Here is a 13,123-nt window from a genome sequence, read left to right as displayed (position 1 = left end):
GATCGGAGCATCTGATTCTGATACACCAACCTGGAAATCATAATTCCTTTGGTAGTTAGGCATCAAAATTATTCATATGTTCTATAGTCTAATGCCTTGCATTTTATCTTCCTCTAATTGAGTACCGATACTAACATTAGGTCCTTTAAGGATCGCCAGACCCATTGTTGGGTTATTATCTGATAGCATCCTTCACTTTCAAAATTGTTGTGATATTCTTCTCGTGATACATGATGCCATTTGTACATTGTGTCTTCCCCCTCAGATAAGTTGAATCCTATGCTTTTGTGAGCCATGCTCTTCAAGCATGTGCTAATTATTCTCAAAGTTTGTGGTATAAGTGCCTAAGATGCCCCAAGGGGTTGAACCTTGACTCCTCGCTGATTTGAGTTGGTTTCCCTCCGATCTTAAAGGGTGATGTAGCACAGCGATGAAAAGTATTTCCCTCGATTATGAAACCAAGGTATCAATCCAGTAGGATGATTCACAAGGCAATGTTAGCGACACCAGCACACATATAGCAAATCCTCGCAACCCAACGCATGTAGGGGTTGTCAATCCCTCGTGGGTAGAGTAAGGATAGATTGATAGATACAAATAAGAGTGATAGCAAATAAAACACAACAAGGTATTTTTGATATTTTTTTGATTATATAGATCTAAAAATAAAAGAGCAAATAAAATAGAAACACAAATAGCAAAGTAGAGATTGCAAATAGATGATGTGAAATAGACCCAGGGGTTATAGGTTTCACTAGTGGCTTCTCTCGAGAAAATAGCAGAAGGTGGGTAGAAAAATTACTGTTGGGGAATTGATAGAAGAGCAAATAATTATGATGATATCCAAGACAATGATCATGTATATATGCATCACGTCCAAGACAAGTAGACCAACTTCTGCCCGCATCTCCTTCTATTACTCCACACATCGACTGCAGTCCAGCATGCATCTAGTGTATTGAGTTCATGGAGAAATGGAGTAATTCCTTAAGAACGATGACATGATGTAGAAAATATCTATTCATGTACGAATAGAACCCATTGTTTTATCCTTGATAACAACGATACATGGGTGTGATGTCTCTTTCTGTCACTGAGATTGAGCACCGCAAGATCTATCCCATCACAAAGTACCTCTTCCCACTACAAGATAAAATATGAAGTTGGCCAGACAAACAACAAATATCATAGAAGGAATACGAGGCTAAGCATGAATATGATTTCATAGATGTGATCATAAACTCAAAATTCATCGGATCCCACCGAACACACCGCAAAAGAATGAGTTACATCATATGGATCTATAAGAGACCATTGTATTGAGAAACAAAATGAGAGAAAGCCATCTAGCTACTGTCTACGGACTCATAGGTCTGATATGAACTACTCATGCATCATCCAAGGTGCACCAATGAGGATGATGAACCCCTCTGTGTTCGTGTTCTCTCCGGAACGGGCTCTAGATTGGATTTCATGGTTTGTGGAACTTGCAGCAGCTGAAACAATTTTTCATCGACTCCTCTAGGGTTTTGTGAATATTGAGGTATTTATAGAGCTCAGAGGTGGTAGAGGAGGCGTTCGAGGCCCCCACTAGGCACGAGGACACACCAAGGGCCTCGAGCATGCCCTGGTGTCTAGTGGGCTTCTCGGTCCTCGTTTGGTGTTCATCCTTGGCTCCCAAGTTTCCTTCTGGTCCAAAATAATCTCCTGAAGTTTCGTTGCATTCGTACTTCATCTGATATTTATTTTCTGCAAAGGAAAAAATAACAACTGGCACTCAACACTAGATCAATAGGTTAGTCCCAAAAAATGATATAAAGTTGTTATAAAATGATCATAAAACAACCAAGAATGATAACATAACAGCGTTGAACAATAAAAAATTATAGATATGTTGGACACGTATCCAACCTATGCCTTCCCTAATCCGTGTGAACTCGAGAGTTTTCTCGAGTCCTACTCTTTTGGTGTTTTGCCAGATAATCTTTCAAAATTAGAAATTCATCAAAGGCATGGAGTAAATGGAAGGTCATGCATTTATGAAGTGGGAGTCGACCTTGAACTTTTTGTTCATGCCCATGGACCCAATGTATGCTTATCAAGAAATCTTCTCATAACAATAAAATTCTCTTGGTTTATCTTGATCTCGTATCTATGATCTTGTCCTTTGCAATCACGGTTCCAACCAAGTTGTCCTACTTTCATTTCATTCTCACACAAGTTAAAGTCCTTGACACATCCATTTTGCATCATGTTTATTACTGTTATTTACAGTGTTTTATGCATTTTGTCACTTGGTGGAGTAATCCTAATGCCTTTTCTCTCATAACATGTAAGGTTTACATCAAAAGGGAGAATGCCAACACCTGGAATTCTGGACGTGAAAAAGTTGTGTCAGAGATACCTATTATACACATCTCCAATTGGGATGAAAATTTATGGAGATTAATTTTATAATAAATAAAAATACTGGAGCGAATAAGTACTGGAGGGGCGCTACCAGGTGCCCACTAGAAACCAGGACATGGCAGGCCCCCTAGCATGGCATGATGTCTAGTGGGCCCCTTGGCCCACCTCTCGCGATCATTTTCTCGTATAAATTCTCTTTTACCCTGAAAAATCAAGAGGAGGACTTTAGGGACGAAGTACCGCCGTCTCGAGGCGAAACCTGGGCAAGAGTACTTTTGACCTCTGGTTGAACGATTCAGCTGGAGGAACTTCCCTCCCGGAGGGGGAAATCTAGGCCATCTTCATCACCAACAACCCACTAATATTGGGAAGGCCAAACTTCATAAACATTTCCATCAGCACCATCTCGTCTCGAAACCCTAGTCCATCTCTTGTACTGAACCTTGTACCGGAACTTCCGATGGGTACCTCGGGTGTGTCTAGTAGTGTTGATTACATATTGTAGTTGATTCTTTATGGTTTATTTGGTGGAAGATCACATGTTCAGATTCATTATGCTATTCAATACCTCTCTCATCATGAACATGTTTATCACCACGTGAGAACTCATGTTGCAAGTAGTCATGTGAAGTTGATATTCGTTTGATATTTTGATGATATGAATGTTGTGATTCCCTTAGTGGTGTTATGTGAACGTCGACTACGTAGCACTTCACCATCTTTGGGCCTGAAGGAATGCATTATGGAGTAGTAATTAGAGGGTGGGTTGCAAGAGTGACAAAATCTTAAACCCCAGTCTAGGCACTACTCTATAAGGGGTTGATTTTGATCACTATGTTTAATACTACGGTTAGAATTTATTCCTAATACTTTTATTATAGTTGCGGATTCTTGCGGGAGGGTTAATCATGAGTGGGAGGCTTGATCAATTAAGAGTATCACCCAAGCATCGGTCCACCCACATGACGAAAGTGATTAGATGATATTCCCGTGTGCCCTCAACAATGCTTTGCCTACTATAAGAAATTATTCTAGCCTATCCAAAGCCACAAAATAATTGGGCAACCATGATTCACCTATTGTTATTATTGGTACTTGTCACTTGTTTCAATTATCTTGCTATCCAACAACTTGTTACCCCTATTTAAGTGCTTGTAGAAATTACCTTGTTGAAAACCGATTGTCATTTCCTTCTGCTCCTCGTTGCCTTCGTTACTCATACTTCTCGAAAGGACTCTGATTGACCCCCTACACTTGTGTGTAATTAGTGCTTGTCTTCTATAGATCAATAAAGTAGCCTAACATCTACTTTGATCTACATGCGAGTATTATCCGTCGAATCTCGTGGATATCATGGAGCCTTATGACTTCTTATGAGCTCCTCATCAACTATGACATTTTGGTCATTCTAGTTTCCTCGTGTTCTAAGTTGTTGGACACTCAAGGACATCGATAACTGAATCGAGTATGCATTGCAATTCAACAACTCTTAGTAATCTTCTTTGCTTATGAGATTGTAGTCGATTATGTCATTCCAAGCTATTACGCTACATCGTCATCATCATGCTAGAGCTTGACCATGCTACCTATGTACTTCATCCCCGGAACACATTTCCAATAGGACGTTAAGCTTACATCAAGTTTTTGACATCATGTTGGTTGTCTTGAAAGGCAATTTCGATTCTAAGCTTGCAATCTTATCTGTGGTTCGTACAACCTTTCGCTTCACCATTTCCTTGCTTGGTGTCATTGCTGCTCCATTACATCTTCATGAAACTTCTCGAAAAATATGTCATGACAATCATCAGCATTCTGAACTCTTCCAGGATATCAATCGAATTCTTGATTTGAAATACCATCCTTGCTCCTTGATGATTTGTATTATCATCGACAACCTTGTTGCCTTCCCTCCAACACAAACTTCATGTTTTGTGTTGTCCCTTGAGTTCCTTGCTACCCATCTTATGTTACGTTCTACCTTGAAGTATTGTGTGACGCCCCCGATTTGATCATACGCTAATCATACATGCAAATGTGTATGACCATGCTCAAGGACTCACGGGAAGATATCACAACACAATTCTAGACACAAATAAAACATACAAGATTCATATTACAAGCCAGGGGCCTCTAGGGATAGAATACAGAAGCTCGATAAACGCACAAGTCAGCGGAAGCAACAAATATCTGAGTACAGACATAAAACATGAGGTGCCTCCTAACTACTCTTAGTCTTCAACGACCTCCACGTAGCGGAAGGCACCATCGGGGTAGCAGTCGCCGGTGGCGGGATACGCCATCTCCTAGGCTCCATCATCTGGTCGCGGCAACGGATCAAGGGGAAAAGGGGAGGAAAGCAACGGTGAGTACTAATCCAAAGTACTGGCAAGACTGACATCAGAACTATGCTAAGGATGCATCAGTATCAAAGGAAGGGGTTTATATGTGGACTCACTCCAGCAATGCGAGAAAGAGCGGGAAGTCCTAGTCCTATCGAAGACTAGCATCTTCAACGATCTTGCAGCAATCGACGAGAGTAGAACATGTAACACAAATAATAGTCATATTGTTGCAGCAATATTAATATGAGGTCATGCCCATAGATTCTCCCTCGACTCCGTGCGAGGAAGCAATCCCGGAGCAACATTCCAGTTAAGTAACAATTGTAGTTGTATAAGGTCAGGGCACAACTCCAAGTCGTCCTGTAACCGTGGACATGGCTATTCGAGTAGTTAATTTTCATCCCTGCACGGGTGCTCCAAGTTTCCCGTCACGCTCGATAAACTCTGGCCGAACACACTTTCCTAGGTCATGCCCGGCCTCATAGCATCGACATGTCGCAGCCCCACCTAAACTCAAGAGAGAGGCCAGCCCGCCAGTTTAAATCCGAACCACGCAGGGGTCATGGGCCCATCCGCCTTTGCACTCCTGCACGATGCGAGGGCGACTAATGTCAGTCCTAGCACCCATATTACAAGCGCGATGCCAATCTGGACCACTCGGGCACGCACCGCTCCATTACTGACGTCTAAAGAGGTGCAACTGATACCATGATGCCGAGTACTCATAACTTCTCCCGCGTAGCCGGTTATTGCGAAAAGATCTCCGACCACCCAGATCAAATATCCAAATCCATTAATATTTTAATTAACTCATCGACACATCCACACAGAAATCCACCCGCCAAACATTATTCATCAATATTCCTAGTAACATGGTCAAGTAACTGTGTGCTTGTAACATCAGGGGGATTCAAGGTATCACCGTCGTTGGATTCCGAACGATGTAACCGTCAAGGTGAACATAGAGGAATCACCCTTGAGGGTATCACACTTGAGGGGTTGCACGACAGAGTCATCGTCGGGAGTGGTGAAGGAGGAATCACCCTCGATAACCTCGACCGACTAGCTATACTACAGAGATATCATCATGAGTACTTCGTGAGGTGTCACCCTCGGTACCCGATAGTACCTCTGCAGCGTCATACAACTAAGGGGGTGTAAGTGTTGTGTCGGGTATTGGCTCGTCGATCAGGGATCACGACTCGATAAAGCAGAACAACTGGACTAAGGGTCAGAGGGGATGACTGCTCCACCTATACTAAACAGTATTAAGGTGCGGTACTGAAAGTAGCAGTTCATCAAAAAAAGGCTATGCATCAGATATAGGAGCTAACTACAATAGTAGCAAAATTCTAATGCAAGCATGAGAGAGAAAGAAATGGGCGATATAGGAATGAGCAAGGGGGGTTTGCTTTCATTGTTGCTCTGTGGCAAAGGGCTGGTCGTCAGGAGGGTAGTCTTACCTGACAACAACGTTAGTCTCGGGGTTGATGACCCACAAGTATAGCGGATCAATCGTAGTCCTTTTGATAAGTAAGAGTGTCGAACCCAACGAGGAGCAGAAGGCTCTGATAAACGGTTTTCAGCAAGGTAATAACTGCAAGCACTCAAAGTAGCGGTAACAAGTGATGGTGTAGTGAGGTGAAACGTAACAAGTGAAAAGTAACAAGTAACAAGTAGTAGCAACGGTGCAGCAAAGTGGCCCAATCCCTTCTGTAGCAAGGGACAAGCCTGAACAAAGTCTTATAGGAGGAAAAGCGCTCCCGAGGACACACTGGAATTTCTGTCATGCTCGTTTCATCATGTTCATGTGATCCGCGTTCGTTACTTTGATAATTTGTTATGTGGGTGGACCGGCACTTGGGTGCTTCCCTTACTTGGACAAGCATCCCACTTATGATTAACCCCTCTCGCAAGCATCCGCAACTACGAAAGAAGAATTAAGATAACGTCTATCCATAGCATTAAACTAGTGGATCCAAATCAGCCCCTTACGAAGCAACGCATAGACTGGGGTTTAAGTTTCTGTCACTCAAGAAACTCATCTACTTTCTACTCCCCATTTCCTTCCTCTAGGCCCAAACATGGTGAAGTGTTATGTAGTCGACGTTCACATAACACCACTAGAGGAAAATACAACATACAACGTATCAAAATACCGAACGAATACCGAATTCACATTACTATTATCAGCATGACTTATCCCATGTCCTCAGGAACAAAAGTAACTACTCACAAAGCATAATCATAATCATGATCAGAGGTGTAATGAGTAGCATCAAGGATCTGAACGTAAACTCTTCCACCAAGTAATCCAACTACCATCAACTCCAAAGAGTAATCAACACTACTAGCAACATTACAAGTACCAATCGGAGTCGCGAGATGGAGATTGGTTACAAGAGATGAACTAGGGTTTGGAGAGGAGATGGTGCTGATGAAGATGTTGATGGAGATGACTCCCCTCCGATGAGAGGAGTATTGAGTATTGGTGATGACGATGGCGACGATTTCCCCCTCCAGGAGGGAAGTTTCCCCTGCAGGATCGTCCTTCCGGTGCTCTAGATTGGTTTTGCTCAAGTTCCGCCTCGTGGCGGCGGAGAATCCACGAAAAAGATCCACCCTATCTTTTTCCTGGACGAAGCCCTTCATATAGCAAAAGAGGGGGCCCAGTGGGCCGGCAGGGTGCCCACAAGCCCTGTAGCCGCCACCAGGGGGCAACGGCTACTAGGCTTGTGGGCCCGTGGTAGCTCCCGTCTGGCACTTCGTCCTCCCAGTATTTTTTATATATTCCCAAAAAATTCCACGTTGATTTTCAGGGCATTTGGAGTTGCGCAGAATAGAGGACTCAGACTTGCTCCTTTTCAGTCCAGAATTCCAGCTGCCGGTATTCTCCCTCTTCAAATAAACCTTGCAAAATATGATAGAAAATGCATAAGTATAGTACCACAAAGTATAATAACAGTCCATAAAGCGATAAATATCAACATGAAAGCATGATGCAAAATGGATGTATCAGGGGTCTACCAGTAAGAAGGGGGGAGAAACAATAAATATAAACACACATGCAATCACTAAGCATGACATGGCAATATGCAGGTCTAGGCATGAGCTAACGCAGTATCATCCGTCATAGACGAATCAGAAAAATATCAGATGATATTTCCCGGGTCTCTCGCTACTACGGGTCAGACGAAAATGATGTAAAAGTTAGAGGTTTGCTATGCTAGGGACACGTGATAGACGAACGGATAACGTATCCGAGTTTGTCTCGTTTTGCAGATGAACTTTCATATTCAAAATAATTTCATCTGACTTATGGTTTATTTTATATTAATTTTTAAATTTTTATTAGTTATTTAGGAATTAGCAGATTTAATTATATTAGATAATTAAATATGACATGGTGGTGATGTCAGCATGACATGAGCAGTCAAATGGGTGTTGACTAGTCAAATATGACCAGTGGGTCCCCGTTGTCATAGGCACATTTTAATTTTTAGATTAACTAATAATTAATAAGTTTAATTAGAGGGAGGGACCCACGTGTCATACACTGCTTAGGTTAATTAATTAACAGGATTAAATTAACAGCTCTGATTAATCATTAATTGGGCTGGACCCACATGTCATTTTCCTATTGACTTAACAAGTATTAAAGCTCTCTAATTACACTAATTTATTTAATTGACTAATTTAATTACTTAATTATATATTATTATTTTTATTCATTTTAAATTCTGTTTGTTTTTGTTGTTGTGTTTTTTCTTTTTTTGAGGCGGGGGCCCGCATGTCATTGGGACAACGAGCAAAATACACTACACGCACACATTGTGTACACAATTTTTATACATACGTAGTCATATTCACATGCATACATACATATTCATACATATACACTCATCTGCACATACATACATGTATACGTATATTTCCTTTTTCCTTTTTTATTCCTTTATTACATACGCACACATGGGGGTTATCCCCTGTCTATCAGGGAGGGGCCCGGAGTGCACGCAAGCACGGGGTCGGTGGCTCACCGGAGTAGCGAGAGGAAGGATGCGGGCGGCGGGGGGTAGCTCACCGAGCCGTGTAGTTGTGCAAAGTGCACTCGAGGGGGGCTCGGTGGGGTGAATCGTTGACGACGAACGATGGGACAGATCAGGTGGGTAGGCGAGCCGGCTGGTGGTGGAGGAAGAACCGGTTAGGTAGTCAATGTTGGAGGAGGCCGGTGGCGTGGCGGGGTCGGTCGGAGGAGAGGAAGGAGCCGGAGGAGGGGCCGACCGGTGGGGAGCTCGGCCCGTGTGAGGGCTGCCGGGGGAGGGCCGATCGGAGGTGGCCGGTGGGGGGGGGGCTCGGCTTGTGGTGGCTAACGAGAGGAGGGCCGGAGGAGGAGGGGCTCGACCTGCGGCGGGGAACCAGTGGTGCGGCGGAGGGAGGCGGCCGGCGGTGGGGTGGCTTCGGCCGGAGATGGCGGAGGGAGGTGGCCGGTGGTGGGCTCGGGTGGCTGGGGGCTGGTAGCGATGGGAGGGTTCGGTGGGAGGCACTGGGGAAGAACGAGTGAGGGGCTGGCGCGCTCGTGGGGGGTTCGGTGGGGTGTGGAATGATAGGGAGTGGGGAGTTCGATCATGGGGTCTGGTGGATGCATGGAAGTGTGGTGGCTGGGAGGGAGCTGGGGCCGTTTAGGGTTTAGCTCGGGGTTTTATACCCCCCACGTAGAGTGGGCTCGGTTGTTGGCTGGGCCGGTTGGGTAGGATTAGATGGGCTGGTTGGCCCAGCTGGGTGGTTTTTTTTCCTTTTTTGCTTTCTCTTTATTTTATTTTTAGTTTCTGTTTTATTATAGTGAACTTAAGTACTTTCAAAAATAATGATTCCAAAAGGGTAATTCCCTATGTAATATTTGACACACACCAAACATTTTTATTTTGACATTCAAAAACTTTTATTGCTTGATTTCATTTTAAATTCGAATTTGAACTGGTTTGATCCTACGCGAGTTTAACAACAGTAATCATGGTGACGTGGCTTCATTAGCATAAGATTACTGTAGATTAATTACAGAGATCACTGTAGCAAAAGCTGAGGATGTCACAACTCTCCCCTACTAACAAGAATACACATCCCGAGAGTTAAGAGGTACAAGGAAATAGCTCGGGGTATTCATCACGAAGATGATCCTCCCGTTCCCAAGTGGCTTCATCTTGAGAATGATTTGACCACTGCACTTTAAGGAACTTGGTGACTTTGCGACGAGTCTGATGTTCAGCCTGGTCGAGAATGCAGACCGGATGCTCTTTACAAGAGAGGTCTTGTTGCATCTTGAGCATATCATGATCCATTGCTCGAATAGGATCCTTGAAGCAGCGGCGGAGCTGAGATACATGGAAGACATCGTGAACCTGAGAATGGTTCGCCGACAGTTCCAATTGATAAGCTACTTTTCCACGCCTTTCGAGAATAGTGAATGGACCAATATAGAAAGGAGCTAACTTGCCCTTGATCCCAAAATGGTGTGCGCCTCTCATTGGTGTGACACGAAGATAAGCCCTTTCACCAAGTTGATAGACCATATCTTGATGATGACGGTCATACTGACAAGACTGAGCAGCCTTCAGATTCTCATGAATAATGCGGACTTGATCTTCAGCATGTTGCATAATATCCGGACCGAGGAGTGATTTTCCCAACTTTCTGACCAATTCAGAGGAATTTGGCACCTTCGTCCATACAATACTTTGAAAGGGGACATCTTGAGACTAGCTTGATAGATATTGTTGTAGGAGAACCCGGCATACAGGAGAGATTCCTCCCATTTCTTACCGAAAGAAATGACACAAGCTCAAAGCATGTCCTCGAGAATTTGGTTGACTCGTTCAGCTTGTCCGTGGGACTGAGGGTGAAACGCGGTGCTGAAGGACAGATGAGTCCCCATAGCCTTCTGAAAAATTTCCCAGAATTTTGAAGTGAACAAGCTGCCATGGTCCGAGCTGATTACCAACGGAATACCGTGAAGGGAAACAATTCTTGACAAATAAAGATCTGCTAGTTGACTAGCATTAATTGTTTCTTTGATGGCCAGGAAATTTGCAACTTTGGACAGTTGGTCAATGACGACAAGAATAGCATCATTACCCTTCTGAGATTTGGGAAAACCAGTGACAAAGTCCATTTCAACATGGTCCCATTGAAAGGTGGCTTGGAAATTTCATACGAAGCAAGTGGAAAGGATACTTTGGAGTCAAAGATGTACAGGAGAGTCAGGTTTCGATCCTATGGAACTCTGGGTTATGGGTACACCATGTGGGCCGGGAGTAGGCAGAGGGGTGACATCTTGCACAGTCTTGGTAGCAAGACACGTGAGAGGATAGCCTGTTGTTATGTTGGCAACAACGTCGGTACCAAGGGCGGGGGACGAATAGAACCATTTTCCTTCTCGTCGAAACGAGGCGGACCAATAGGCAAATTCTCGTCCACCGGAGGTCTCCGGATTGTTATCCACAATAGTAACAGGGTCTTACTAATAGCTGTGACACCGCGGTTGTTTTACCTAAGTAGGGAATTAGCACTGCTTAGATAAGTTCAGATTCAAGAAAGGTTAAATTGACCAATGGGAAGGAAAAGGGGACTATCAAATCAAACAGGAAAATGGAAAGGAAAATGTGTTCACACACACAAGTATTAGAGTATAATATTCCCGAGGAAAACAGAGTATGGTATACATGACAGGTCATCAAGTACATAAGCATTTTGATAAAAGGGTAAAGGAGAATCATGATGCTTACCCATACAATACGATTTAGTTAATTGATCAGGAACAAGTTAGCATTGCGCTTCCAATGTTCCTGTAGGCATTTGAAGTACCACATTCGTGCTTCGGGGGTAGCATCGACATGGTCATCAGGTAAAGGTCGGACTTTGGGTACACAAGGGATATACGAGGAACAACTTATAAAATTAAGTCATACAATTTCCTCACGGGAGAATGGCGAATCTTGTTGAACAAGATACCATAACAATAGGTCCTTCGGCTAGGTGTGCTAGACAAGACATCACCGTACCGGGTTACATAAAGACCAAAGTTATTATTGTTGGAAAATGTTCTAACCATCATATATGTCCAAGATTCAGATCTGATTTGTATCGGGACACCTCTGGCTCAGGACGCGTGAGAAAAAAAGGGGACCACCAAAAACAGACGAGATGATGATGCAATATTCTCGAGTTATGAAGTATGGAAGCAAGTATTGGATCATGGGTTGGATCGTAAGACACATGAACACAATGTCAAGACATTCATGTCCACATGGAATTCTTACAAGGAAAGGCCACCGAGTTCTGATTTCAGAACCATCATCCGGGATACCAAGGTCCCTGTGTAAGCCTCGGTTAGCTCTTAGGAAGGAACTTTCAGGTTTCGATCCTATGGAACTCTGGGTTATGGGTACACCATGTGGGCCGGGAGTAGGCAGAGGGGTGACATCTTGCACAGTCTTGGTAGCAAGACACGTGAGAGGATAGCCTGTTGTTATGTTGGCAACAACGTCGGTACCAAGGGCGGGGGACGAATAGAACCATTTTCATTCTCGTCGAAACGAGGCGGACCAATAGGCAAATTCTCGTCCACCGGAGGTCTCCGGATTGTTATCCACAATAGTAACAGGGTCTTACTGATAGCTGTGACACCGCGGTTGTTTTACCTAAGTAGGGAATTAGCACTGCTTAGATAAGTTCAGATTCAAGAAAGTTTAAATTGACCAATGGGAAGGAAAAGGGGACTATCAAATCAAACAGGAAAATGGAAAGGAAAATGTGTTCACACACACAAGTATTAGAGTATAATATTCCCGAGGAAAACAGAGTATGGTATACATGACAGGTCATCAAGTACATAACCATTTTGATAAAAGGGTAAAGGAGAATCATGATGCTTACCCATACAATACGATTTAGTTAATTGATCAGGAACAAGTTAGCATTGCGTTTCCAATGTTCCTGTAGGCATTTGAAGTACCACATTCGTGCTTCGGGGGTAGCATCGACATGGTCATCAGGTAAAGGTCGGACTTTGGGTACACAAGGGATATAAGAGGAACAACTTATAAAATTAAGTCATACAATTTCCTCACGGGAGAATAGTGAATCTTGTTGAACAAGATGCCATAACAATAGGTCCTTCGGCTAGGTGTGCTAGACAAGACATCACCGTACCGGGTTACATAAAGACCAAAGTTATTATTGTTGGAAAATGTTCTAACCATCATATATGTCCAAGATTCATATCTGATTTGCATCAGGACACCTCTGGCTCAGGACGCGTGAGAAAAAAAGGGGACCACCAAAAACAGACGAGATGATGATGCAAGATTCTCGAG

This window comes from Hordeum vulgare, chromosome 1H, assembly GCF_904849725.1.
Source record: "Hordeum vulgare subsp. vulgare chromosome 1H, MorexV3_pseudomolecules_assembly, whole genome shotgun sequence".
In the NCBI taxonomy this organism is placed as follows: domain Eukaryota; kingdom Viridiplantae; phylum Streptophyta; class Magnoliopsida; order Poales; family Poaceae; genus Hordeum; species Hordeum vulgare.
This window is presented reverse-complemented; position numbering follows the sequence as displayed.